Consider the following 27,019-nt stretch of genomic DNA (forward strand, 5'->3'; position numbering starts at 1 on the left):
GGAAACACAAGCGAGTTCTGCTCTTCTCAAAAACAAGATCTATTTGACAATATACTTAGCCGTAGGTGTCAAGACTGGACTTTAACAGCTGGGCTGGATGAACCTAGTCATATTTACCTAGCATTCTCTCACTCTTCAATGGAAGCGGAAAGGGAGGGCAGAAAGGATGAGAGCGAGCAGTTTCCAAAGCCCCTGAGATTAGTCACTACTCCACAATCTAAATCACATAATTCTTCCATTTAGGCTTGGAAAGATCCAGCTTTCTACCTGCGCCTTTGTACAGTGTTTTCCTAAAGACAGACACTGGCTGTGTCTACCCAAACAAAAGGTGTAAGGTTTCTGGCCAAACAATAGATAATAAACCTTTTCTAAGCACATGCATGATAGAGTCTCTCCAAACAAAGCTGAGGTACTGTCCAGAGTTGGCTCACTGCCTTGCAACTGCTACCTTTACACAGATTCATCAATGTTAAAGCAGAAAGTGGTGCCGGATGTTATCTGGTCCACCAAACTTCTATTTTAATAACAACTGTGACCTCTGAGCATGGCGCTTGGTCCAGTCTCAACTTTTCATTGAGCATGGATCTAAATGCAAAGGACTTGCAGAGTTAAGCTAACATTAATCAAGAGAGACTCTATGCTCCCATCTCTGCTACTGAGGTATGTAACCACCACCGGTCTTTGACCAGCTAAGGAAATGTACTGCTCACCCAGAATCTTCAGGTGTTTCAGTGGAAATGAACCAGTTGCCCCTTGGAAAAAACTGTTGAAAGGCGTTCAGAGAACCCTACACCTCTGTCTAGCTGGTGACATTCCAGGTCTCCTATCCGGTTGCCAATAGGCTGCTTTTTAGATCAGTTCGGCTTTCATGTACTTTTTTCTTGAGGTCATAGAAGCTGAAGGTTGGAAAAGCAAATAGAAAGGGGGGGAGAATAGCCCCATATTTTCTTCAGCTTAGCAATAAGCAGGAAAGTCAAAGAACATTTTCTTAACAATGAGATCTCTGTAATAATACTGGATAGAAATACAACAGGCACTGGCAGGAGTCCTGACCAACAGACACCCAAAGGTTCTGTGGTGGGTGGCTCCCTTTCTGCCTCCCCTTCCTCCACTGTGTCTGAGGCAGTGGGCAGTAAAGCTGATATCACCATGACAACATGATGCTTTTACGTATTTTAAAAATTGTTTCCAAATACATAGATTATATCTGAGAGAAGATCCTCTCAATACAGAGGCATATCTTATATCTTGAGAGGCAGACTGAAAACTAGCCTCAGTGTGATTCCAAGCTCGCTGTCATCCCTACCCCTGCACGCAACCTTGTACCTTGTATCCTTGGCCCTGCTTGTCTTCAGACAGTGCTGTCTCTAATCCTAGCAGTCAGTGAACTTTAGGGAAAGTTACTGGTTTTTTTCTGGGCATTGTTCCCTTTGTCTGCCAAAGGCACAAGAGGAAGTAGGTCACCTCTAGGGCCTCCTTCCACAGCATTCAACAGTCAAAATGAGTCAACTGCATGCGCTAACCCACTGTCCTGCTCCCTTCAAATACAGGTCTCTCTATCCTGCCAGAAGTAAGAGTATATAGGAATTTCCCTAGGGCCAGGCAAGAGAACAGGCTGTCAGTGTGTGGGGATGGAGTAGGTGATAGCAGAAAGAAGTTTTAGAAAGCGTGAGTGGAAGTAGGAACTTAGGAAAAATTCTGAGGTCCTTGTTTGGAGGGGCAGTCAGTTCTTCAAAGTGATAAGTGACAAGACAACAGTTGCAGCCACAGAACCCCCTCTGACCTCTGCAGGGCTACTCCTGAGATGATGACCTGAATCACGGGGCATGGGGCAGCCACGGGCTCTGCTGGTGATCTGGAAACATGTCACTGGATATTCCCAAGATGGTTCAAAAAAAAAAAAAAAAAAGGAAGAAAGAAATGAGCATTTGAATTTAAAAGCTTGGTAAGTGTTAAACAACAAAGGAAGGCAGCCCAAAGTATACTGATTGTGGTAAGGTGTGGTAAGAACATATTTACACAGATCATTTCTGGAATATTAGCTAACAGTTTGGGGAGTGGGACTCTTTGTGGAGAGGACAAGGGAGGAAGGACAGAGACTCATTGTTTACTGCAGTTAGAAAGAGAACCGTGTCAATTTCATTTTCTAAGGATTGTCAACACGCATGCTGGCTGACCTATGAATTGTGGTATGTGGCATATGAGCTGCTTTCCAACCAGTCAGTTATGGGGATATACTTAGTCATTCCTAAGTCACACTTGTCCTGTGAAAGAACGTGTCCCTGGATAGAGAGAGCTTGCATGTGGCAGTGGGATAGACCCTAATCTGGAGCCTGGTTCCACACCTAAAGTGAGTCTATGTAGCACTGAGCATTTTAGTCCTGGGTCCTGCTTTTCTCAGCAAAGCATGCAAAAATGATACCCACTTTGTGGATTCATTATAGGATGGGACCAGATAACAGAAGTGATAGCATTTATTGAGATTCCATCTCACTCACTCTGAATGCTATCATAATGAAAATGAATAATGACAAATGCCGACCAGAACTGGGGAAAGTAGAACCCCTCTTCACTGCTGGTGAGAATGTAAACTAATGTAGCCACTAAGGAAATCACTATGCAGTTCTCTCAGGAAAGCTAAACATAGGAATACCATGAGATCCACCTATACCACTTCTAAACATAGACTGTTAATCTTAAAGATTGGAGGAGAAAGACCATCAGCAAAAATCACCCTGGCCAATTAGTTAAACAATTAATTAAAGCAAACTTTCTTATTTGTATACATGGGCTGCCTCTCCCCTAAGACAGGGCTCCAGGGTCAGCATCAGGAATTATATAAACAAGGATTTTATGGCTCAGGGGCAGGGGATTTCCCCATTCTGGCAGGCAAAATGGGCGGAGTTAGAGGAGTAGAACATAACAGGTGGTCAAAACCGGGCAGTCAGAACAGACAGGCGATCATACAACCTTTTAAAACAAAGGTAGGGTGCAAAATGGTTATAACCAACTTTTTGAAAGAAAAACATGATTGTCATTCTTGGAACAGGCAGTACAAAATCATTTGTAGTTAAGGTTACAGGTAGGGCATAACCCACTCCTTGAAAAACAGAGATTTCATTATGAACAGGAATGAGCCTATTTTTTTTATAAGATGGCCTTTAAGTCTAAGATGGAGACAGGCTGACTCTTCAATACCCAAAGGACCCCAAGTTGTACCACAGAGATATTTGCACACTTATATTTGTTGTTGCACTATTCACACTAGCCAAGGAATAAAACTGGCCTACATGCCCATCAGCAGAGGAATGGCTATACAGAATGTGCTACATATACAGAATGGAATTTTGTACAACCATAAAGAAAAGTGAAATCTTGACATTTGCAATAAAATGAATGCAACTGAAAACAATTGTGCTAAGCAAAATAAGCCAGACTCAGAAAGAATAAAAAAATATTGTCTCTGATAGGTGGTACCAAGGTTTGTGGTGTGTGTGTGTGTGTGTGATGTATTTGAACTTAAAATGGTTTGGATAAATGTTCAATAGACTAGAAAGGGGTGAGGGCAGAGGAAGAGACTATAAGGGAGGTGAGAAATAAAAACACAATGGAATTGTTTACATTAGGAAAGCAGAAGTTAGGGTTAACTGGAGGAAGAAAGGGAACCAGCTGGTGGGGACAAGAGAGAGGGCATTGGGGGAGGGGACCGATAAGAAGTGTGAAGATGTCAAGACGAAGTCATCACTTTGTGTCCTAATTTTAAAAGTTAGTTTAAAAATATGAAAGTAAGAATCATAACAGCAATGGCAGCAATTTTTATGCCCTAGATACACAGATGGTGCACTATCTACATTATCTAGGCCAGGATCCTGGCTCTGCCCCAACACCAAAACTAATAGAGATTCATTGGTAGATTGATTGATTTCACTGACACTTACATATATTTGCCACGTGCCAGGTACTCTTTCAAATTCTACAGTAAACAGTGACTCGTAAGAATCCTAAGAGATATGGCCTGAGGTGTTATCACACCCATTTTACAAATGATTTGTCCAGATTACAAAGCCATGGTGGAATGAAGGCAGAATTCCAGTCCATGAAATGAGGACAGTCACTCTTATATAGAATCCACCTCTGCAAAATTGGAAACGCAGCCCATCATCTTTCAAACAATTGGCTTTCTGAGGAGGAATGTGCTGAGTGTATACCTCAGAGAGGTTTCTTCCCTCCTGCCCATGGCTCTGTGAACAAAATGGGAACTAGACCATCCTTTGGTTTCTGGAAAGCAGCCGTGATCGATCAGCCCCAGAAGCTACAGAAAACCTCCACAGAGTTTCAGCACACAGGGTTGCCTCTGGTTACATTCTGCTGCTTCTCTGCAGCCTCAGATGAAATAGGAAGAACTCAGCTGTGCTTGGTAAATTACTGGGTGCACCGAGAGAAAGAGGAACATCCACTTCCGTTGTCCAGGATAAAGGAAGAGGCAGGGTAAAGAGTGACTGCACAGGTAAAAGGTGTGGTTGTAGAGCTGGTCTGCTCAGGAGCTGACCACGGGTAGTGAAGCCTGAGGGAGAACTTGGAAGCATCAGCAAGCAACTTATGCCAAGGGGCAGAAGCCAAATAGTGTGCCCAGCATGTGCTTAAATTGTATCTAGTCATGGGCAATGAAAAGACACTGAGCCATGGAGTAAGATTCTCAACTTCTCCCTTGAGAAAGAAAATTCTAGAACAGCTTGGAAGACCAACTTGGGGGCTGCAACACTGGACATAAGTGACTGAGTAGGAAACCACTGCTGTGTCTAGATTAGAGATGACAACAGGCAAGAAGAAATGGGCAGTAGAGAGATCAAGTTACAAGTTGTCATAGGCAAATTGACTTTCTGATAAAAGAAAGTGGATGAAGTTAAGAGGACCCCAAAGTTTGGTTTATGTTGGAATAACAAAGTGGAGAACGGTGTTGTCATCCAGCAGAGAGAGCAGAGCAGCAGGACTTGGTATGAAGAGCCCAACTTGAGCTAGGTATCTGGGGTGCATCTATAGATGCACTTTCCTGTATGAAGGGCTGGAGATACAGATTTGTGAATTGTCGGTCTGAAAGGACCACCTCAAGCCCAAGCATTGGGTGAGATTATCCATGGAAATGCAAAGAATGAGTCAGGTACAGAACTATCAAGAGCAAATCTCAACCGAAATCCAAGGGAAAAAACAGAAGTTCCCCTGAAAGGATCCAGCAAAGCCTCATGGAAGACCTGTCTGGAAATCAGCACGTACATATCAAGCCTGACTCCATAAAGAGTACACTGACATAGGCAAGAGCCTTGCGTCCATCAGAATCAGGGAGAGAGTTCATGAGATGACAGTGGATCTCCCTGCACCTGGCCCCTGGCCCTTCCCAGATGGCCCCAGTCCTTAGAGACTGTATCCTGCTTGATTGTTTCCTCATCTTAACACAGGCTGCTGTTTCTAAAAGTCATAAGGGCTGGGAATAGAGCTTGCAGAAAGGAGGGATTCCCTCATGGTTGCATCCAATCCTAGCATATACCAAAGCACCCAGTTCATAATGCCACTGCCTAAAGGGGTTTGGTTCCTACACATGAATTGGAGAGAGGAAGAACACAAGTCAGTAACTTACGTTTTAGTTCAGTTTCTCCTGTGGCCTCCCACGCTACCTCTCACACCAACTAATGTTTGCATCTTACATCAACTCAGGGCCCTTTGTTACTTTGTCCAAGTGTGGCTTGGAACGTGTTTCTTTCCAAGTTCCAAAGGACTGAGCTCCAAAAAACTAGGAAGTATTTCTTGAGTTGAATGTTAGATTTGGGGTTATCCTTATACTGGCCACAATTGAGACCACAGATGAGATGTTCAATGTACAAATTGGAAGGGGGGAGGTGAGGGATGAAGAGAAAACAGGACAAAAATTTGAGGGAACTCAACAAAGAACACAAGTCAGCAAGGAGTTCAAAAGTCATCTTCAAGAAGACTGAAAAAACCCAAGAGCTACAGATACCTAAATGGAAACAGAAGATCAAAGTGCAAATTGACACTGTGCAAAGTTCTAAATGACATACATTGGCACAATAGGCCTAGTGGACGCAGGATTGTGGAAGTCTCTGGAAGCTTGCTAAATAGACATTGCAGTCACACAATGAGTGTGGAAGTCTTACAGTTAGAAAGCAGTAGGAAATCTCGCTCCATAAACATGATGATGGTAATCAAGTGCTGAGACAGCTTTTTTTTTTTTTTTTTTGGTTTTTTTCGAGACAGGGTTTCTCAGTGGCTTTGGAGGCTGTCCTGGAACTCGCTTGGTAGTACAGGCTGGTCTCAAACTCACAGAGATCCGCCTGCCTTAACGCCACCTTTGCTTCCATTGTTCTTTGTCCAGGGAGCATTTGAAAAGTGTGCTGTCCTGGGGATGCCTGTCCACTCCTTCTTGTCTGGCCTTAGTCAAGGTGAGCTTCAAGACCCAGAAGGAAAGGAGCACAAAAAGGTCCTATTCTTCCTCCTCTGGAATCCATACTCTTTCTCATGTGACAGGATCAATAGATAACCCAGAGGGACTGGATTTGACTGGGACATTCTCTCAGGCTTTTGGTGAATCCTTCACAAGGGTCCAGCATGTACTAAGAGTTGTACTGAGAATAAATGCATGCTCAAGAGTTCTCCAGGAACAAGAAAGTGGGTTACTTTAGCAGAGTGCGAGCCTGTGTCCTAGGAGTAGGTCCTCATGCCCCAGGAGTGAGCTGTATGGTACTCCAAGCAATCATCCTGTAATAAATGTGTTGAACAAGGACAATTCCAGATGAGCTGAGGAGAAGCAGCATTGCCTGGTCAGTGTCAGGAGAAGCCTTAGCCTGTGGCTATATCCCCTACAGATATAGCCATAGTAGACAATCCATTGTTGAGACTCTATTCCCAAGTAATTCTAGGTTGTGCCAAGTAGATAATTAAAGCTAACTGTCATATTATGTATTTCGGCATAGTTGTAGCTAATACATATATTCTTTATTCTTTTCACCTGAATCTAAGATCCAGTTTTTACCATCTTGGGATTTATGACCTGGTAACATCCATTCAGAATGAAGTCCAAGGATTATTGACCTATTTCCACCCACCTACTACTGTGCTAGGTACCCAACTTGTCATGTATCACTTTCTAGCTGGATTCCTTCTTCATCCCTCTAGGGGGTAAAGATGCTGAAGAAATCTGTTGAACAGGAATGTCCCAGGCTATGAAAGAATATTTCTCTTGTATGCCCCGAGACAGCAGCAACTACCCCCCACCCTGCTAAAAACAAAATGTGTCCAGGCTTTGCAGTGACCCTGATGGAATGCTTTAAGCCCTGGTCTCCTACTTCTATCAGGCAATAGTTGTAACATCTTTTCATCCAAGGAAGTGTTCTCATCCTTCTTACTGCTGCAACCCTTTAGTTCCTCATCTGGTGACCCCCAATCATAAAATTATTTCTTTGCTACTTCATAGCTGTCATGTTGCTACTATTACGAACCATAATGTGCAATCTTCAAAGGGGTCATGACCCACAGGTTCAGAACTACTAATCTAAGACGCAATGCAACCCTGGCTGAAAGGAAGTTAGGTAGGAAAATCCTTACCTCTTACATTGCAATCCTCTTGCCCTACAAGCTCTTTCTGTGTCTTTTCATTATAGAACATTCAAGTCTCCATCCCTGGCCTGTTGGTCCTAAGTTTATAATCTCATTAGGACTAATCCTGTTTACGGCCATTCCCTTGGCAGAAAAAAAATCTCGTCAGGACTGACCCTCTTTCCTTGCCACCCACAGTTCTGGTTGCTCCATTGTTCCTGGGGATCTGGCCTGGCTGTGGGTTAAGCTTTCACTGATAGGGTTTATCCTGTTTACAGGGTGTCTGCAGAAGGACCTCATCAAATACTTCCATCCCTTCCTTGAATAAATGGTTCCCTTTGATCTGCGCAGGGCAAAATAGTGTTTATCAAAAGCTTGGCTTCCTCTAGCTGATGTGGGGACATCCTGTCCCAGAATGCCTCCCCAAAATAACACTTTCTAAATTTCAGAATATCCACAGGTTCCTCTTTCTTAGTAAGCATTTTTTCCCTGCACACTATCTCTTAGGGCAAGCAAAGGAAGGGCTGGGTTTTAGTTTTTGAAGCTGAAAGTCACACGACAGGTTGCTGTCAATGCCAAACAAGAGGACAGGGCTGATATAATGTAAATATTTATAACCAAAACAATATACATGAATTCACCCTGGCAAGATGAAATTCCCTCAGGTACTGTCCATTTAAAATGACAAGTTATCTAACAAGGTGAGAGAAAGGTCATTGCTGTTAGTCATCTGAGTAACAGGGTGGGTGGGAGCCAACTCGATGATGCGTGTGAGCAAGTTAGCGTTTAAGACGTTACCTGGAAAAGAAAAGCATTTTAAACCAAGTGTTTCCTAAAGTGTGTTCCTGGGTCAACAGTAAGTCCAGGGAACTCCTCAGAAATGAGGGTCCTCAGAACTTACCCTAGGTACTGAGTTGGAAACTCTGGAGTAGAGGACCAGGATTGTTATAGCTAAGTAGAGCCAGTCAAGATACTGTCCCATCTACCATGGGCCCATTGTCTCCTCCACAAGGTATTCAAACAATTTGTAAATCACTTTCTGAGAGAAAGTTTCCCCTCTGGCTATCCTAAGCTTTAGACTTCCTTTCTCCACACAAGAGATTCCTGGGAGGCATGGGTGGGTGGGTAGGGGGAGATTCCAGTTTCTTAGAGTCCATTGTTTCAGTGGTGTGATAACCAAAAAGTAGGGAAGGAGTGTCTGTTTAGAATATCTTCATTCCTGCTAGGCTAGTTACAATGAAACACAGAGAGATAGGTGTGCTTGACCGAGCCCTCTAGGTGATACTGACACTCTTTCCCAACCAAAGAGAGAATGGCTTTGCTAACAGCAGCCGTGGTCTCAGACCCCCCCATGGTCCTCATACTCCCATAATCCTCAGACCTCCATAGTCCTCAGACTCCCATAGTCCTCAGACGCCCATAGTCCTTATACTCCCATGATCCTCAGACTCATAGTCCTCAGACTTCCATGGTCCTCAGACTCCCATGGTTCTCAGACTCCCATAGCCCTCAGATTCCCATCGTCCTCAGATTCCCATCGTCCTCAGACTCCCATAGTCCTCAGATTCCCATCGTCCTCATACTCCCATAATCTTAAGACTTCCATAGTCCCCAGGCTCCCATAGTCCTCAAACTCCCATAGTCCTCTGACCCCCATTGTCCTCAGACCCCCATGGTCCTCATTCAAACCCCATTCTGAAGAAGCAGGCTCACTTGGTCTAAGGTGGAGTTCAGCAATGTGTGTGAGTAACCAGATGCCTAGATGACTCAGAGACAGGTGGTCAAAGACCAAGCTTGGGAAGCCCTGGCCTATTCAGAATATAGTAGAAATTTTCCATCTGACTTCAGCACCCTTCTGGATTGACTCCCTCTCATGGCTGGCATTGAGAGGGTATCCTAATTCACAGCTCACTTCCCACTTGTTCTGTGAAGCAGGCTGCTAAGGTTACCTATTGTGGCAGGTGATTCTTTTTGGGATTACTAGAAGGCTACGCTGGCCCCAGCCACTCCTTTCACAATGACATCTGAAACACATTGCTAACTCCTAACCTGGGCTGGGTGCTAGCCGATGGTCTGGAAGGCAAAGCTCTTTATCCCATGGCTTGTTCCTTGAACCACAATCCAAGACTCAGCTTGGTTTTCCCAGGAGTTTTGTTTTGCATAGCTGATGCATTCCAGTCATTGCTGGGATGTGTTTCTCTTCTCCTCTTTCCCTTCAGCTTCTGGACTGTGCCATATATACAGGCTGCCCCTGTAACTTACTCTAGTCCTTCTCCTCTCCCCAAACCTGCCTGGCCTGCAGGATCCTACCCATTTGCTGCACAGAACCAGACTGGCTGAGACCCCAGCAACGTCAGATCCCAGCTCAGAGAACTCAGCCTGACAGATGTGACCTTCTAGGTATGGTATGCTGGTCTTTGCTTCTGTTTGCCTTTGAACTTCTGTTTACAATTCTTGCCAGTTTTGAGCATCTCTAGAGATCTGATAGTAGTTCCTCATTTTTTTTTTGTCCCACAGAACAGTATTCTTTGTGGGTTAAGTGTTGTTAGGCAGCCCCTTTCTCTTGTCATTCCTTGGTCTCCCACAGAGATTGTCAGCACTAGGGTAGAGACCTTCAGTAGTAATATGGGGGGGTCTATGTACAGTTTTACAGTCTGTGCAGTGCACAGGGAGATCAGGGGAAGAAGAAAATGGGAATGACATTCCAGTATGCATTCTGCTCACAAGGGTGAGTGAGTGACACTGTGGACACCTGGAAGCAAAGCACACTGTTTAGGTTGGTTTTTTTCTCTGACAAATATTTACACAAATGTAAGTAATAATGTTAGGTTATCAGTCGAAACCGAATTACTACATCTTGGTGTCATGTTACTGTTTGTGCAAATGTGTAAATTTTGAGTGCCTGAACGTATTTGATGGAAAATTGTTAAGCCATTTGTGATTAATAACTACTTAGAGCAGTTTTAGCCTTTAAAAAAAGAGAAAGTGTAGAAAGATCCACATGTCTGCCCTCCACCCCACCTCTGTGTCCTCTAACTATTCACAGCTTGCATTAGTGTGATAGGCCATTGCAGGTGACAGTATTAGGGAGGTTTTTGGAAATAATGACCACAGTACACATTAGGATTCATCTGTGATGTACCTTCTGTGGGTCTGGATGCATGTATGATAGCAGGTGTGTACCATTACTGAATCACAAGGAATAATTGATGCCCTAAAGACCCCCTTGTTCCACTTAAGTCATCGCTTCCTTCTTCCTTCTTCTCTCCTCCACAGACCCTGACAACCACTTACCTTTGTACTGTCTCCATTGTTTTGAGAAAGGTACACTTTCTGTGTTTTTTTTAAAGAGCATCTACAGCCTAAATGTCAGGGATGCTTCTGCCTAGAGGGGCATCCTTTTAAAGATTTGCACAAAGGCTTATAACAGATAGCCAAGGCCTTTATTCCCGGTCCAACCTAATTCGGGATCTTCCTAGGGATCAAATCCAGCGAAGCCCAAGTCTCTTACTCCCCTTTGCCAAGTACAGCCTTTTCTTGCTAAACGTTGCTGTCCAAGTCTGAAATAGTTGGTACAACAAAAACATCAGCTTAACGACTTACACAATAACCATAGTTGTGAAGCTTGGAGGCTCAAGATCAAGGCACCAGGCAGGTTCAGTGTCTGGTAAGGGACCTGTTTCCAGATTCATAGATGGTCATCTTCTCCCTCTGTCAAAAATCATAGAAAAGGGAATGAGGGTATTCTCTGAAGTTTCTTTTCCGATGGAACTAATCCTTCATCTCACTTACTCATCTCCCAGAGGCCACACCTCCCAACACCATCCCACGTTGGCAGTTAGGATTCCAACGTGTGATTTGGGAGGCACCCCGCCCACGGCTTGTCATTCTGTGCCACTTCTCTCTAATGCCTCTCCCAGGTGACTCCCTTAAAGGCTGAATCTTTTCAACATCTGTACAGCCCAGTGTAGCAGCCACTAGCTACACAGGACTTGTATGATAGGAATTGAATTGCTAAGTTCTATTTCATTGTAATGACTTGAATCTAAGTAGTTCATGTAGCATACAGCTGCTCTATTGGACAAGGTTAATATTTTAACTATGCCATACCCCTCACAGTGTTAGAATTCACAAACTTTCCCCCAACCTTCATATTTGATCTCCTCCATCTCCCTCAAATCTTTCCTATTTAGAAAACACACAATTGCTCCCAACTCTACAGTAAAAGTATTTCCCATGTTCCATTTCTGTATCAAATGGGTACATACACTACTATTTCACCCATGGTGATGTGTCTTATAAGATTTCTTTAATATGTGAGGTCGAAGTTACTTTTCTACACCTGTCTTATGTTTTCTTCTGTTGAACATTTCTATTCAAAATGCTATATCACTAGTTATATAACTATGCTACTTAATCATTCAGGGACTCAGGTTTACCCTTTATAAAGTGCAAAGTTCTGACAATACACATATACTTAGTCAACTTTGGAACTTTCCTGAGGTAGTGTTAAAAATAATGAGTTAAACAAAACTAATTAAAACAAACTTTGGTCATACAAAATAGCTCGCATAATCCCACCCACGCTCGCCACCCCTTTTGCCTGCCTAGCAGTGTTTTTGAGGAACACAGCAACTTTCCTGAGACTAAGACCAAAACAATATTTTAAGAAGCAGTAACATCCAGTTTAGAGTGAGTCATGGCTCCTGACTCTGGTGGCTACCCTGACCACAGACATTGGTGAAGAGTCTATAGGGTGCCCTGGAAACATCTGCACAAACCTTTTATTTCCAAAGCTTTGAACAGAAATAAACACAGTTGGTAAGCCAAGCTCTCCATTCCACAGAGCAAATAAGAAGTTAAAGCATAACTTGAGTCCACAGCCCAAGTCCACATGCCTGGCTCTGGCCAGCATGCCTATGTGGGCTGTCAGCTCTCTGTCTTACACAAGCCGTAGGAAACCTGTGCACAGAAGTATGAGCTGGGCTAAAGGAGGCACCATTCTGCACCTTTTACTGTGCCACTGACTGCCCCTTCAACTTTTTTATCTGAATGATTCACTAAGAGCAGCCAAATGTGACAGCCAAGCTGAAATAACTGATTCCTGACTTTGGAGGGTTTGAACAACTTTCTCCTATTGCTTACTCAGGCTTCTTCTTTTGCTAAGACGTGACCCTCCTGCCCCTGTGTAAAATAAGAACAGTGTTATCATGAAGATAAAATGAACCCAGAGCAGGTTCCCAACCCACTCCACATATACAGAGGTGGAGTTGGGGGTGGGTGTATTGAAACCTTCAGAGGCCCTGAAGGTTAAACATTTAGTCATCTTCCATCACCTTTCAAGTACTGTTTGTCTTTGATAGAGTTGAGATTCCCACACAAACAGGAATTATCTCAGCATTTTTTCAGCATTTGCACTCCTGTCCTCATAGGGCCTGGCACAAAGTAGGGATGAAGCAGAAAGCTTTGAATGACACATATTGGACATTTACGTTCACTGAGTTTGAGTTTGGCTCCTTCAACAAATAACTTGCCTCCCCATGCCCAACTTTCCTCTTTCTTAAAAAGGTGACATCCAGTTGTTTTTACAATGGTGCATGGGTCTCTAGAACACAAGGAGAATTTGTTTCCATTGTTTTTTTAAGGTAGCACATCAGAAGGGGTTTCTTCGTGTCATTTTCACATAGACTTTGTTCTTATCCACCATTCCTCCTCCACCATTCTCCCCTGTTCTCCTGAATCCATTGTGCTGGTCTCCTTCCCCCTTCAAGATGTCTCCTTTCCACTTTCCTACTTACTAATTACACATGTAACAGCAGTTAACATTTAGAATACACAAAGAACTGCAAAGCTAACAACAAATGAGTCGATAAAATGGCTTAACAGACTAAACAGACAACATTAAAAGTAGGAGCACAAATGGCCAAAAATACTTGAAAAGTGTTCAATATCCTAAGCCATTAGGGAAATGCGAAAGGAACTGCCTTGAAATTCTATCTTACTCCAGTCAGAATAGCTGTCCCCAAGAAAAAAGTAGCCAACAAATGCTGGTGAGGAGGTAGAAAAGGAGGAACTTAATTATTGCTGATGGGAATGTGTTGTTGTAGACAAAAATGAAATCGATATGGCAGCTCCTTGAAAAAACAGAACTGTCACATGATCCACCTGTACCATTCCTGGTTACATAGCAGAAAGACTCTAAATCCTATCACAGACACACTGTACATCCATGTTTATTACTAATAGTCGCTATTAATTAATAATAATATTTGATGAACTATTCACAATAACTCAAAAAGGGAATCAGCCTTTGTGTCCACCAACAGATGAATGAATAAAGAAAACATGATACATATACACAATGGAATTTTATACAGCCATAAAGAAAAATAACATCTCGACACATGCAGAAAAATAGATGCAATTGGAGGGCATTATGTGAGGCAAAATAAGCAGGACTCACAAAGACAAATACTGCATGTTTTCTATGCAGAACCTAGATTGGAATGTTTGTGCATGTGTGCACGTGTGCATGTGTGGGTGAGTACATGTGCTTGTGTGCACGTGTGTGTGTGTGTGTGTGTGTGTATGTTTAGATTATGAAACTAGAAAGGGGATCTTGACAGGGAAGAAGAGATCTTAAGGGTGGGGTGGGAGAAAGGGTAATGAGATATGTGTGGTATTTCAAGCTGTTTTCTCTTCCTCATCCCCCTGTTAGCTTGTCATACTTCCTCTCTCACCTGTGAGACCCTTTCCACTCTCTGACTAGTCTTCCCCAAACTTCCACAGTTAATAAGTTCCCTGGAAGATCTGCCTCATGCCTAACAGTCAAAGAAGGAAATCTGTTCTCACATGCACATAACTCATAAATAGAAAATGAATGTCTGAAAATCATCCTTGTATTCTGAGTACAGGAAGGAAAAAAATCACTGAAAGTCTTTCAGACTAATTCTAGATCCTGCATGCACAAAGTCACCTCTGGTAAACTAATGGATGAATTGTGTCACCAAAAAATCACCAATATCTGAGAAATCATTAATATGAGTGCAACCTTCTGGGGTTGTGAGAATTTGACAAGGTAAATATGAAAAGGACCAGTTAAAAGAATTTCCAAACTGTGAAAAGTGACAATTTCTCTGCTCCTAACATGGCAGTTAAACATCATTGTGACTTAATTTTTAATCACCTAGGACACAATCTTTTAGGAATATCTTAGAAATTGTTTCCAGAGAAGTTTAACAGAGGTAAGCCATACTGTACCAAGGTAGTACTACTTCTGCTGTAGTGCTGGATGGGGTTATGGGGTGGGGGAAGAAGAAAGGAGGAGAGAGGAAAACAGGAAAGGAGAGGAGAGGAGAGAGAGAAGAGAAGAAAAGAGAAAGAAGAGAAGAGAAAGAAGAGAAGAGAAGAGCAGAGAAGAGAAGAGAAGAGAAGAGAAGAGAAGAGAAGAGAAGAGAAGAGAAGAGAAGAGAAGAGGCAGAGCAGGGAAGCTAGCACCAGTGTTCATCTCTCTCTGCTTCCTGACTGCAGATATGATGTGGTCTTGAACTCCTGCCATGCCTGCCCATGCTCTCAAACCATGAAGCAAAACAAAATCTTCTCTCCTTAATTTGATAGTGTGGGGCATTTGTCACAGTACCAAGAAAATGCACCAAAACACTTGTTCTCAAACCTTGGTCCATTCCAAGTTCCAAATTGATCTAAGAGGTTTAGCAAGGGACTTTTCCTCTCCCTGCAGACTCCCTTATGAACTGATGGGTCTGCCTCCCTCTTGGGAACTGCAGAAGAAAGAGGAACTCTATCTCTCTCTCTTGCCACCCCCCCCCTGCCTCCAACACTGTCTCTCTTTGCCTCTTAGAAAGGCCTACTCTAACTTGTGGATTAAATTTTATACAGCGGTAATTCTACTTCAGTATTTGTCATATGCTATCCTTTAATGGAATAAGGTTGTGAAATCTTATGCTTAACCCTGGCCTCACTTTTTAAAAATTTAATAATACCATACTTGAATTTTATAGCATTTTCAGGAACAGATATTTTTTGGCCTTTTGAAATTGAATAATTTGTCATTTGAGAGCTGACTATTGTAAAATTGAATTATCTTTAACATACAGAATTACTTTAACCCATTTAATTGTGTTTTACAGTTAGGAGACAGTCACCATGTCTATAGTTCTTTGAAATATAATGAAATTATATTTCATTGCTGTTTCTTGTTTAAATGTGATCTAACAAGATTAAAAGCTAACCTCTAAAAAAAGTGAGAGAAAAAGTTAACACTAGAACCAACATTCCAAAGAACACAATTTCAAAACTGAGGTCAAGTTTAGGGAGTCCCTCGATGGTAGCATCCTGTCCTGTGGACAGACCATAAAAATGCATTAGAAGTGATAGATAGGGGCTTCAAAAGCAAACAAAGATCTCAGAGCATTTTGCAGTGCTTTGGGAGGGGAGGATTCTGGTATTTTGAAACAGTTTCTCCGTGTAGCCCTGGTCATTTAGAACTCGCTCTGTAGACCAGGCTGTCCTCAAACTCACAGAGATCTGCCTGCCTCTGCCTCCAAAGTGCTGGGATCAAGGGTGTGCCTTCTCCAGCCAGTTTTTGCATTGCTTCTTAAAGCACTGCTTTCTAGTTCTAAAGGAAAAACTTCAAGTTTTCATCAGCAGATCTCAGCGTGCCTCTTGTCCTGTTGGGAGTGACTCTTTCCTGAGTATCAAAAGGACCAGAGCCAGACTGGTCAGATGGTTCAGCATGTAAAGGCATTTGCTGACAATTCTGATGAGCAGCATTTGATGTTCAGGCCCTGAACAGTGAAAGAAAAGAGCCAACTCCCAAAAATTGCCCTCTGACTTCCACACATGTACCAAGGCATGACCCCTCACACACAACACAAAAAAAATCTAATAACTTTTAAAGGACAAGGTCTAAAAGCTGCTTCGTTAAAACATCCAAAGGATCTAAAGTTACACTAGAATACAGATCTTCTGCTGGAGTTTGTTTCTTACTCTTTAAAATCTGAGTAAAATTAAATATCTTTAAAGCTCTAACCAGATGTAGAAAACATAATGAAAAAAAAAGTAATGGAGAGAAATGGGGTTTAGTTGGATCTGAAAAATGAATTTCCTTTCTCAGACACATTGACTTTTATGGGGCTTTTTAATAGTGAGGTAGGTAACCACTCCCAGGAATACACCCAAGGAAATCTGGGTCAGAATGGTAGAGATAGCCCCCACAGCTATGCTCCCTGTGGCCCTGTCAACAGTGGGCAAGTTAGAAAATCAGCCCAGATGAAAACGCTTGGCATATGTGCACAGCACAGCTGTGAAGAAGGATAATTTGCCATCTACAGGAAAGCAGACGGAACTGGAGATCCTGTTAACTGAGATAAGCCACTTTCAGAAAGACAAATAGCATGTTTTCTCTCATTTATACATCCTAGGTTTTATGTAAATACATAAGTCATTACACGCATGTGCTTGCGCATGTGACATGGAAACAGAACAGAGACGGAGGCTAGGAAGGGGATTAGTGAAGCCGTGATTACAAAGGGGAGGGCATGGGATGGATATGGTCAAAACACGTGTGCCTGGATGAACATGTCTTCCTGAAAGCCATCCCTGTGTACAATGGGTATGTGTCAATGTATTTTCTATTTCCTTTTTCTGGGATCAGGGACTCAATCAGAAGAAACTGCTTAAATGGGAAGCCTAGGGAACAGATTCTTGCACTCTGGCCTAGAACTTTGTACCTGGGTGACTTTGGACTAGTGTCTTATTCCTCAGAACGTCAGTCTACTCATCTATATCCAGATGCTGGCATCAGGTTAACACTGTCAGCATTCAACCAGGCAAGAGGGATTTCTTAGGCAGAAAGCTTCCCTTACAACCCCCACTTGCAAGGAAATGTCACTTTTTTTTAAATGTCATTTTTATACAGTATTTCTTTAGATGAAAATAAAACAAGTCTTGAGAAATTTGGAATGGGTCAGAAACACAGATTTCCTCAGACGGACAGATAGCTCAGTCAGTGACATGCCTGCCATGCAACTATAAGGACCTGAGTTTGCATACTCAACACTCACATAAACGATGTGTTGTCATGACCCTATAATCCTAGCCCTGGGGAGGCAGAAGCAGGAAGATTCCTAGAGCTTCCTGTCTAGCTAGTCTTGCTGAATGGTTGAGCTTGATGTTCGGTGAAAGATGATTGAAAGAAAGAAAGAGAGAGAGAGAGAGAGAGAGAGAGAGAGAGAGAGAGAGAGAGAGAGAGAGAACAGAGGGAGGGAGTGAGGGAGAAGGGAGAGAAAGAAAGAAGGAAGGAATAAAAGAAATAAAAAAAGAATATGAATACAGGAAAATGCTCAACATCAATTTCTGGCTAACATAATCACATGTGCACCTACACACACACACACACACACAAGGGTATAGATTCCAAGTTCTATAGGGCCACTACAAAGGAGAGCAAGATCCTTGGAAACCCCACCCCTAGTGTGGGTACAGCCACTCTTGCTTTGGGACAGTCCTTCAATGGATGTGGTAGTGAGAAGGGACCTCGGGGCATGAAGCTGCTCAGAGTAGAAGATGGTGGATATGTGTGGACTAAGAGGAAAATGGTAAGAACGAATCAGGCCCCTAAGTTTAAATTTTCAGTCACTTTTAAGTGGTTTCATGTAAAGTTCCGTAATTTCTCAAAATCTGGGTTTAAATCTGTATTTTTTTCTCCCCATGTACTCACAGCCATCATCAACTTTGATGGCTTTGCATTGTCTTCAGATAAAGCCCAAGACCTGATCTGCACTTACTTCCCCAGTGTTATCTCCCATCCCTTCTCTTAGCTCTTCAGTCCTTCAGGGGCATTACCTGTCACTATGATGTCCAGTAGCATCTTGCCCCTGTGCCTATGAGGATTTTTACTATGTACAGTACCGATTTCTCTTTGCCTGACAGCACTTTTTGTACATGTATGATGTCTGTAGTGTATGCATGTGTTCATGTGGGTGTGTGTATGTGTGTAGAGGCCCGAGGCTGACGTTGAAAGGAAGTCTTCCTGGATCATGGTCTACCTTGTTTTCTTTTTTCAGACAGAGATTTTCCACAGAATCTGGTGGCCATGGATTCACCAATGGCCAGGAATCTGCCTGTTTCTGACCCTATCCCCAGTGCTTGGGTTACAAATTCCTGCCTGGAAACACCTGACTTTTTACATATGAATACTGGGGATCCCAACTTACTTCCTTATGCTTGCTTAGCAAGCAAAATATCAGTTGAGTCATCTCCTGAGCTGCTGCCTTTACAACTCATACTAGCTGGGTTAACATCTTTTCCTTAGGTCTTTTCTCCCATCCTCATCTAGGACAGAGTCTCCTACATATACCTAAGTTCCTTTGATTAGCTCTTACTCTGTTACAATGGTACTTACCCCATCAGACTATGAAGGCTTCAATATCTACGACTAGTTGAGACTGGGCTCCCCTAGGGGACATGAAGTCTAGGTCTTTTTGTGACTACGTTCCCAGAGTCTGGCCCCTGGGTGATCCTAGAACTCACTAAATGTTTGAAGTTCTTTCATCAGGATCTAACATGCAGGGTAGTTCAGAAATAACTCAGTGCATGCTGGCTGCTGTCAATACTACAAAAGCTTACCTGATGAATCTGTTCCTTTTCTATAGTGTTTAGCGAATGTGTTTCTAAATGAGAATGTTAAAGACAGATGAATATACTGCTTTGCACCCAATTCTTCTGAACTATTTGAATTCTGGTGCAGGAGGAGATGAAACAATGTACCCAGTCTAAAATTGGAGCCAGCGCAGAGGATGGCTTTGATGCAATGTGCCCAGTGTAATTGCATGTTTGCAGGAGCCTGGGGCCTGGCTGTGCGCCAGGAGCAAGCATCCATAACCCATCCATCAGTAAGATGTTACCACTTTGGAGAGCTTCTCCATTTTTAACAGAAATAAGGACTTATGACTATAGGAACCTGCATGGTAGCACTTAGAAAATGATTGTGGACGTTTTATATAAAGTACCACTTGCAAAGGATAATTATAAAACCCACTTGAAAGTCTTGCTTAAATCTTCTACCTGAGTAACCAGAGGCAAGTAGCCTCCAGCTAGAATTCTAGGGTAAAACTTTCATAATGGGAGCCAGGTAATGCAAATCTTGGTATAGCAAGCTGTATCCTCTTTCATTGATTTGTTTTATAGGAGTGGAACTGAACCTAGAGCCCTGTGCATGCCGCTCAGCACTCTGACTTCACTGAGCTACACATCTCGCCCTCTCTGACTTCTTATTTTGAAACGGATTTGTAATTTACTTAGACTGGCCATAAGTTTTTGTTTGTTGTGTTTTTTGATACAGGGTTTCTCTGTGTAGCCCTATCTGTCCTGGAACTCGCTCTGTAGACCAGGCTGGCCTCAAACTCACAGAGACCCGCCTGCCTATCTCCCGAACGCTGAGACTAAAGGTGTGAGCCACCACCAACTGACTGAACATTCTCTTAAATAATAAACTGAAAATCTAACTGAGGTAGGTAAATGGTTAAAAATTCTTAATGTTGGAAGAACTTTCATAAGTCAAAAGAACAAAGTTATAATGTTAGTTTGAACTCTATTTTCTGAAGCTCATCCAAAATTGCATGAGAAGTAGGTAATTATGAGGCATTTAAGAAACAAGAAAACATGAGCATCTTCTACCTTTCCCAAACTATTATTCCTTTACTCTGGTAGTCGACAACCCCGGCTTTTCTCTGACTGTCCTTGACTTAGCCTCCCTCAGCAGATTTGGTGGATGAGATAGTCCCGCGTGGATACAAATAGCAGAACATGCAGACAGCCATGGCTTCAGCAAGCAGGGACTGTTTTGAAAAGGGAGAGGTGGTTGTGACCATTGTTACAGATCATGCTGAAATCTTCCATGAGCCTTCCATGGTGTCCTGTCTTTCAGTATGCTTCCAGATATTTGCTCCAGATAATCCTGCCTCATTTAGACAGGAAATCAAAGGCTTAAACCAGAGCCAGAGGCACATATCTATATGAATCATGGTGGCTTAGGAAGTAAACATGTAGCTAGACAAATGCTTAGTGAGAAAATGGGAGGTGTGTTGGATGCATAACCAATGGTGATACTATAGCTGACTTGGTGCTATCATACGCTCCTGGTTGCAGATGGAAGGTCCGGAAGAGAACTCATTGAACTGGGTGAATCAAACATTCTATCTTGGTAGGAGGTGAATGAAAAAGAGAACTGACAAGCTCTTTCAGGGGACTTCAAATTTAGTGGATCAACTAGCAAGAGATCCCATGGGCAATATGGTGCTACGTTGAATAAAGCAGACAGTCATTCTAAGGCCAGCTAGATGCAGGAAGATGAGAATGGAACATCAATTTAGTGATTTTCTGTGTGACCATGTCCCCAGGCCTTCCTGATGTCTAGGTTGGCACACAGCCTTCCTGCCAAGTTGGAACAAGATCTGAAAATCCCTATCCAATTTTTAGGAGCCACCACAACATTTCTTCTTCTGCCCCTAATGGGAAGCACATGGAGATCATTGAACGTTGGGAGCCCTTATGCACTTAAATTATGATTTTTAAAGCAAGGGCTATGATAGAAAACAACCTCCAAACATGACCCTGGCAAAAGCCAGTAGCCTTGCTTATTCTGGCCATGTCCCTCATGTGAACCAGGGATCTGGAAGGTTTATTTTAACTATAACCTCTTTCACCCTTTCTCTCTCTGATACGCATGGTCTCTTACATAACATGCAGTACAGTTACCAAACTGAAATTTTCCTTCTTGAGATAATTAAATAGAGCAATCTGCACTTGGCTTCATTTCTTTTAGAGGATCTGGTTAGATCAGCATGTGGAATAGTTTTTCTCAGATATATAATTGAAAATTCTCCTTGAGTTCTGTGTTTGAGGGATGTGTTTGCTTTTCTGCACCAACAATTAACAAATATTTAAATGTAACTTTTCCTTTAAAATCCAGTATTTGTGACATGTTGCTAATGTTTCTTGCTGCTGTCAGGTTTTGGTTGGTTTTATTTGTTGAGACACAGTCCCAGGTAGACTTCTAACTGACTACATGTAGCTGAAGGTGATCTTGAACTCTGTATCCTCTGGCCTTTACCTCCAGAGTTCTGGGATTACAGACATGCACCATTATGTCTGTCCTGAAAAAAAATGTTTCTCTTAAAGGTAGTCATCTCTTCTTTTTTTAAATAAATTCCATTATTTATATTTGAGGTTTGCAACATGATGTTATATGAGATATATACATGTTAAGATGGTTACTTCAATGAAACAAATTTAACATATTTATCATCTCACATTGTTGTTTTTGTTTGAGAGATGATAGCAGCTCAGATCTACTTATTTACAAAATCTGTAATATAATCTTATTTACTAACTATGATTCTCAAGTATAATATGCTTTATTAACAACAGTTCTCATGTTGTACATTAGCCCTTGACACTTGTTCATCTTATGCCTGCTCCATTGTTTCTGCTGACCTATGTTTTCCCAGTTCCTTCTACTTAGTCCCTCATTCTATTCTAGTGGTGTGCTATCTTCTCGGTATGCATGTGATCTTCACACCTCAGATTCCATGTGTATGTGAGACCTTGTGATATTTTCTTTCCAGTTTGGTGTCCTTCATTTAGCATAATGTCATCCGGGTCCATCTATGCCATCGTAAATGATAAAATCTCCTCTCTAAAGGGTAAATGATATTTATATATGTCACAGTTTCTTTATCTTTGTCTATGGACACTTTGACTGTTCTTACGCCTTGGCTAATATGAATAATGCTGTAATGAACATAGGAATCCACAAGGTCATCACTCTACACACTTTAGAAGGGGCATTGCTGGGCCACATTAGTCCCTTTTTTTTATTTCTTTAGGCCTCACCTAGTATTTTACATGGTGACTGAACCAATGAGCATCCCCACCCACAGTTCATCAGCTCTTCTTTTATTCTCATCTTTGCTAACAGTTGACATGAGCCTTCCTAACAAGTGTAAAAGCAGTGTCCCAGAGCAGTTTGAATTTGTATTTTTTTCTGATGAAGACTATGATGTTGATGATGCTTACCATTTTTATATCTTCTTTGTAGAACTGTCTGCTCAGGTCCTTTGCTTGCCTTTTAATTGATTTTCTTTCTGCTTTTGTATTTTAAGAGTTCTTTGTAAATGTTCAATATTAACTCTGTATTGAAATGCAATGTACAAATATTTTCCTAGTCAATATGTTGTCTCTTCATGGTGCTAATCCTTTCTTTAGCACTGCATGAGCTTTCTAACTGCATGCAATCTGATTTATTTATTTTTGATTTTTCACAATAAACTTTCAGTGTGGACTTTTTCCCCCTCTTAAATACTTTAATAAATCTTTGGGAGAACTGGTTCACTTCCCAAAACTCTTGTATGGAACTTATACTTAACCATTAAAGTTCACTTAGAGACCACTATAAATAATCCATTCTCCACTGCTCATGGAAAAAAATGTGCCAGATCAAAATGTGCTTTAAATTGTGTCCTTACAGGCTACCAAATTTGCCAACTGCAAGCTTTGCCTTCAGTATAACAGCAGCTTGATGTAAAGCATTAATTGAGTGAGCACATTACTTCAATGTTAGCTTCTAGCTCTAAGAGCAGAGAATTAGATGATGAAATGTCTTGTGTCAGTGGACATTTGCTCCATTAAGAAAAAACATACACATAAACAAATACAGGTGATCCCAAGTGCACAATGGGGTTATGTCCTCCTAAGCCCACATTAAGTTGGTAACACATGTAACTCTCCAACATTGTGCATTAGTTATATAGTATGCAGTAGAACCACTGCTGTTGACCTTTGGGGTCCACTGGGACTTGGGAATTGTGGTTCACCACCACTGTTCTGCATTGTGACAGCGCCGTACTGAACATTTCTCTTCTGGGAAACAAGTAAAAATTCAAAATTTGGAGTGTGATTATTCCTGAATGATTATCACTTTTACATCATCATAATGTAAAAAAAAATATTCACCAAGTAATCATAAGTCTGGGATTGTTTGTGTGAAGAGACTGTACTCTGTTGGGGCACAATGACAAAAGGACCAGAGAGGTAATGCCTGATACAAAGATTTTTGTATAGTGAACGGAGCAGGACATTCAGAGGAAAACCCAGCAGAAGGTTCAGGGCCAGTTCCCAGAGGAATGACAGGGACTGAATGTAGGACCTGCTGGAGATGAATTGGGAGTAGATTGGATGCAAAGCCGAACCCCTCAGCAGTTCCCTGTAGTGTTTGCTAGGAAAACAAAAACAAACAAACAAGAAACAGTTCCCCAAACAAGATACTGGTGATTCATGAAGATAATTTTTATGGTCTTGTCTGTTTCATAAATCCTCTGATTTATAGCCAAGTTTGAATGAACCTTGTAAAAGGCATGATCTGTCTTCGTTTGAATAGTGTATACACCTAGCCCAGGGCTGTTTGCATAAACAGTACCTTTCCAAGGTGTTTGCTTTTGGTACATAGCAACAGACTTAAGGGAAAACAAGAAAACAACACTTACATTTGGTGGTGTGGAAAGAAAGATGCAAACTGCCTTCTTCTAGTTTTCGCATCTCTGCTGGGCCTGAATGAAGATGTGCAGTGTCACAAAAGTCCGCTGATACAGAAAGTGTTTCCTGCCTAGACAGGTACAGTAGCCAGCCAGCCGCTTTATTCATCCATTCTGTCAACATGTTCTGAGATGCTTGGAACTGAGAAGAGGGAAATCAAGATGTGATCCTTGCCCGCAAGAGAGATGTAAACAGATACTCTTAGTAGAATGTGATAAGCGCTTTATTAGAAGAGGGACCAGAACCTGAGCAAATGCAGACGAGTGAGATAACTTTGCCTACTGACCAAGAGTAAAACCTTAGTGCTAACTAACAGAGGAGGGACATGGGTGGCGTTTCAAACAGAGAACTTGGGAAGCTTATTACATTACTGCCCCTAATTATTTCTTCCACCTCTCTGTGATAAGTTTAGAACTCCCACCCCTGATCAAGGCCGGGCTTGGTCCTGTGATTTGCTTAGGACAAGAAAGCATTAGCTAGAAGAGTTTTGTGGGTTTCCAAGCAAAATGTCAAAATCTATCTAGACTTTCCAATGTTACTGTTTCCTCTCTGCTATAGGAGAAGTCCATTTCAGAAAGGAGTGGCTCATTATTTCTTTCAGAATAAAGACTCTGAAATAGAACTAAGGCAAGCCTGCAGATGTGTAATTAATACAGTAGGAACTAGACCCATATTGCTGAAGATCCATGGGAAGTGAGGATAGTTGTTATAGCAGTATGCCTTAAGAAAGCTGACTAAATGATAACTGGGGAATCGGCATAAGATCAAACCAGGCCCCCTGAATGTGGGTGTTATTGGGCACAGGGTGGGGGCTTAGGGGAAGAGTCTGTGGGGCCTCTGGCAGTGGAACCAGTATTTATCCCTAGTGCATGAATGGGTTTTAGGAGGCCATTCCCTATGGAGGGATACTCTTTCAGCCTAGATACACAAGGGAGAGCCTAGGCCTGCCCCAAATGATGTGACAGACTTTGATGATCCCCCATGGAAGGCCTCACCCTCCTTGAGAAGTAAATGGGGAATGGGATGGGGAGTGGTGAGAGGAATGGGAGGGCAGGAGGAAGAGAGAACTGGGATTTGTATGTAAAGTAAGGTTGTTTTTAATTTAAATAAAAAATAATAAAAAAGAAAGCTGACTAAAGCAGATGTAATAAGTACAAAGGCACGAAGCTAGGGCAGGCCAAAGAGTGTCTGAAGACAGTGAGAAATCTGATTGTGGGCCAGGGAATAAGTTTGGTGTACAGTGAGTAGGCAGTCAGATATAAATCTGGGACTTGAATGTTACAAGGTCTTAAAGATCCTGCTGAAGACCTTGCACTTTCGTCTTTAAATGGTAGAAAGCTACAGAAGCCAAGGAATGACATGACAGGGTTTGTGTCTTTGGAAGACAACTCTAACGGGAGTGAAAAAAGACCTGGATGGTAGAATAAGCTTAAACATTGTTATATTATTAATAACTACTATATATTGCACACATACTATGTAGCCAGACATTTCATACTTGTTTACCAAAGCAATCCTCTCAACAGCTCATTGAGGTAGATATTGTAATGTTCCCTTTACTTTTCAATATTTTTAGTAACTCTTTGAGAATTTAATAGACTGTGTTTAGATTACATTTATCCTGCGCTCTTCCCCCTAACTCCTTTCAAATCCATTCTGTCTCCCTACCTATGCCACAACTTCATAACTTCATGGTTTTCTTTTAAATAACCCATCAACTTCATCAACTCTAATTGGTGCTGCACACAAGCCCCTGGGTGTAGGGTCACTCCCTGGAGCATGGTCAACCTACTAGGAGCCATGCCCTCAAAGGAAACAATGGACTTCTCCCTCACCCGGAAGTTATCACCTGTCTTCAACCACTTCCTCTTCTATGCTAAAATATTGATTGTCTTGATCATGTGCAGGCAACCACAGCAGTTCATGAGTACAGTGGTCCTGTCATGTGTGCTCTGGTCTTCTCAGATCTGGCTCATATCATCTTTCTACTATCTCTTCCTCCGTGGTCCTGAGCCTTGGGAAAGAGATGTGATGTAGATGTCCCACTTATGAACGAACACCCCACTGATACGTATTCTCTGCACTTTAACCAGTTCTAAGTTTCTGCATTAACCACTATCTGCTGTGCACAGAGACTTCTCTGAATCTGTGGATTTAGATTTAGAGGTAAGGTAGATTTAGATTCAAGGTAAAGATTAGAGGGTAGTTGGATACAATGTTCACTTACCACAATAACGGTAGTAGTTTTGCCCCTGGGACCTCAGAGATCCCCAACCATGGGTTCTTTACCACATTTGCAGTGCCAGGCATGTGCTTCCTCCCATGAAGTGGGCCTTAAATTCAGTCAGAGAGCAGTTGGTTACATCCATAAGGTTCATGCAACTATTACCTCTATAGACATATCTTGCCACACCAGTCTTTATTTCAGTACCCAGAGTTCACAGCTGGGTAAGACTACTGATGATTCCCTTCCCCCAACCCCACCTCAACCCAGCAGTCTGCATAGCACCTTCTAGTACAGACCCCACTTCACTCTGGGAGCCTGCACAGCACCTTCTAGTACGATGAAAGCTGGCCAGCAGAGGGGAAGATTTCTGGTCAGTATCGACTTTATTCATGTTCTGTCACCACCACAGGTGCTGCATTGAGCAATAGGGGCTTATCATCAAGTTCTGATGGACACATGATTTATTCCTTAAGAGATAAGGAAACTGAGGCACAGAGAAATTGACTAATTTTCTTTCTTTTTTATTCCCAAGATTAGGTCTCATTCTGTAACCCCAGGCTAACCTCAAACTTGTCT

At 42.2% G+C, this 27,019-nt stretch overlaps 1 long non-coding RNA gene across 3 annotated transcripts in view; it reads right to left on the bottom strand.

Annotated features, from left to right (window-relative positions):
- Positions 1 to 5,427: 5,427 nt before the first annotated feature.
- Positions 5,428 to 27,019, bottom strand: part of LOC106021771 — a 40,365-nt gene continuing 18,773 nt past the window's right edge. For 2 of the 3 annotated variants that reach the window (XR_005881655.1, XR_005881654.1), the window contains exons 2-4: positions 26,444 to 26,549; positions 24,168 to 24,357; positions 11,030 to 11,316 (exon numbers count right to left, since the gene is read on the bottom strand). This is a non-coding gene — a long non-coding RNA (uncharacterized LOC106021771). Of the gene's footprint in view, positions 6,769 to 11,029; positions 11,317 to 24,167; positions 24,358 to 26,443; positions 26,550 to 27,019 lie in introns of those variants that run through there. The other variant, XR_001196944.3, reaches the window with a different exon arrangement.

This window comes from Mesocricetus auratus, unplaced genomic scaffold (assembly GCF_017639785.1).
Source record: "Mesocricetus auratus isolate SY011 unplaced genomic scaffold, BCM_Maur_2.0 Super-Scaffold_100015, whole genome shotgun sequence".
Taxonomy (NCBI): domain Eukaryota; kingdom Metazoa; phylum Chordata; class Mammalia; order Rodentia; family Cricetidae; genus Mesocricetus; species Mesocricetus auratus.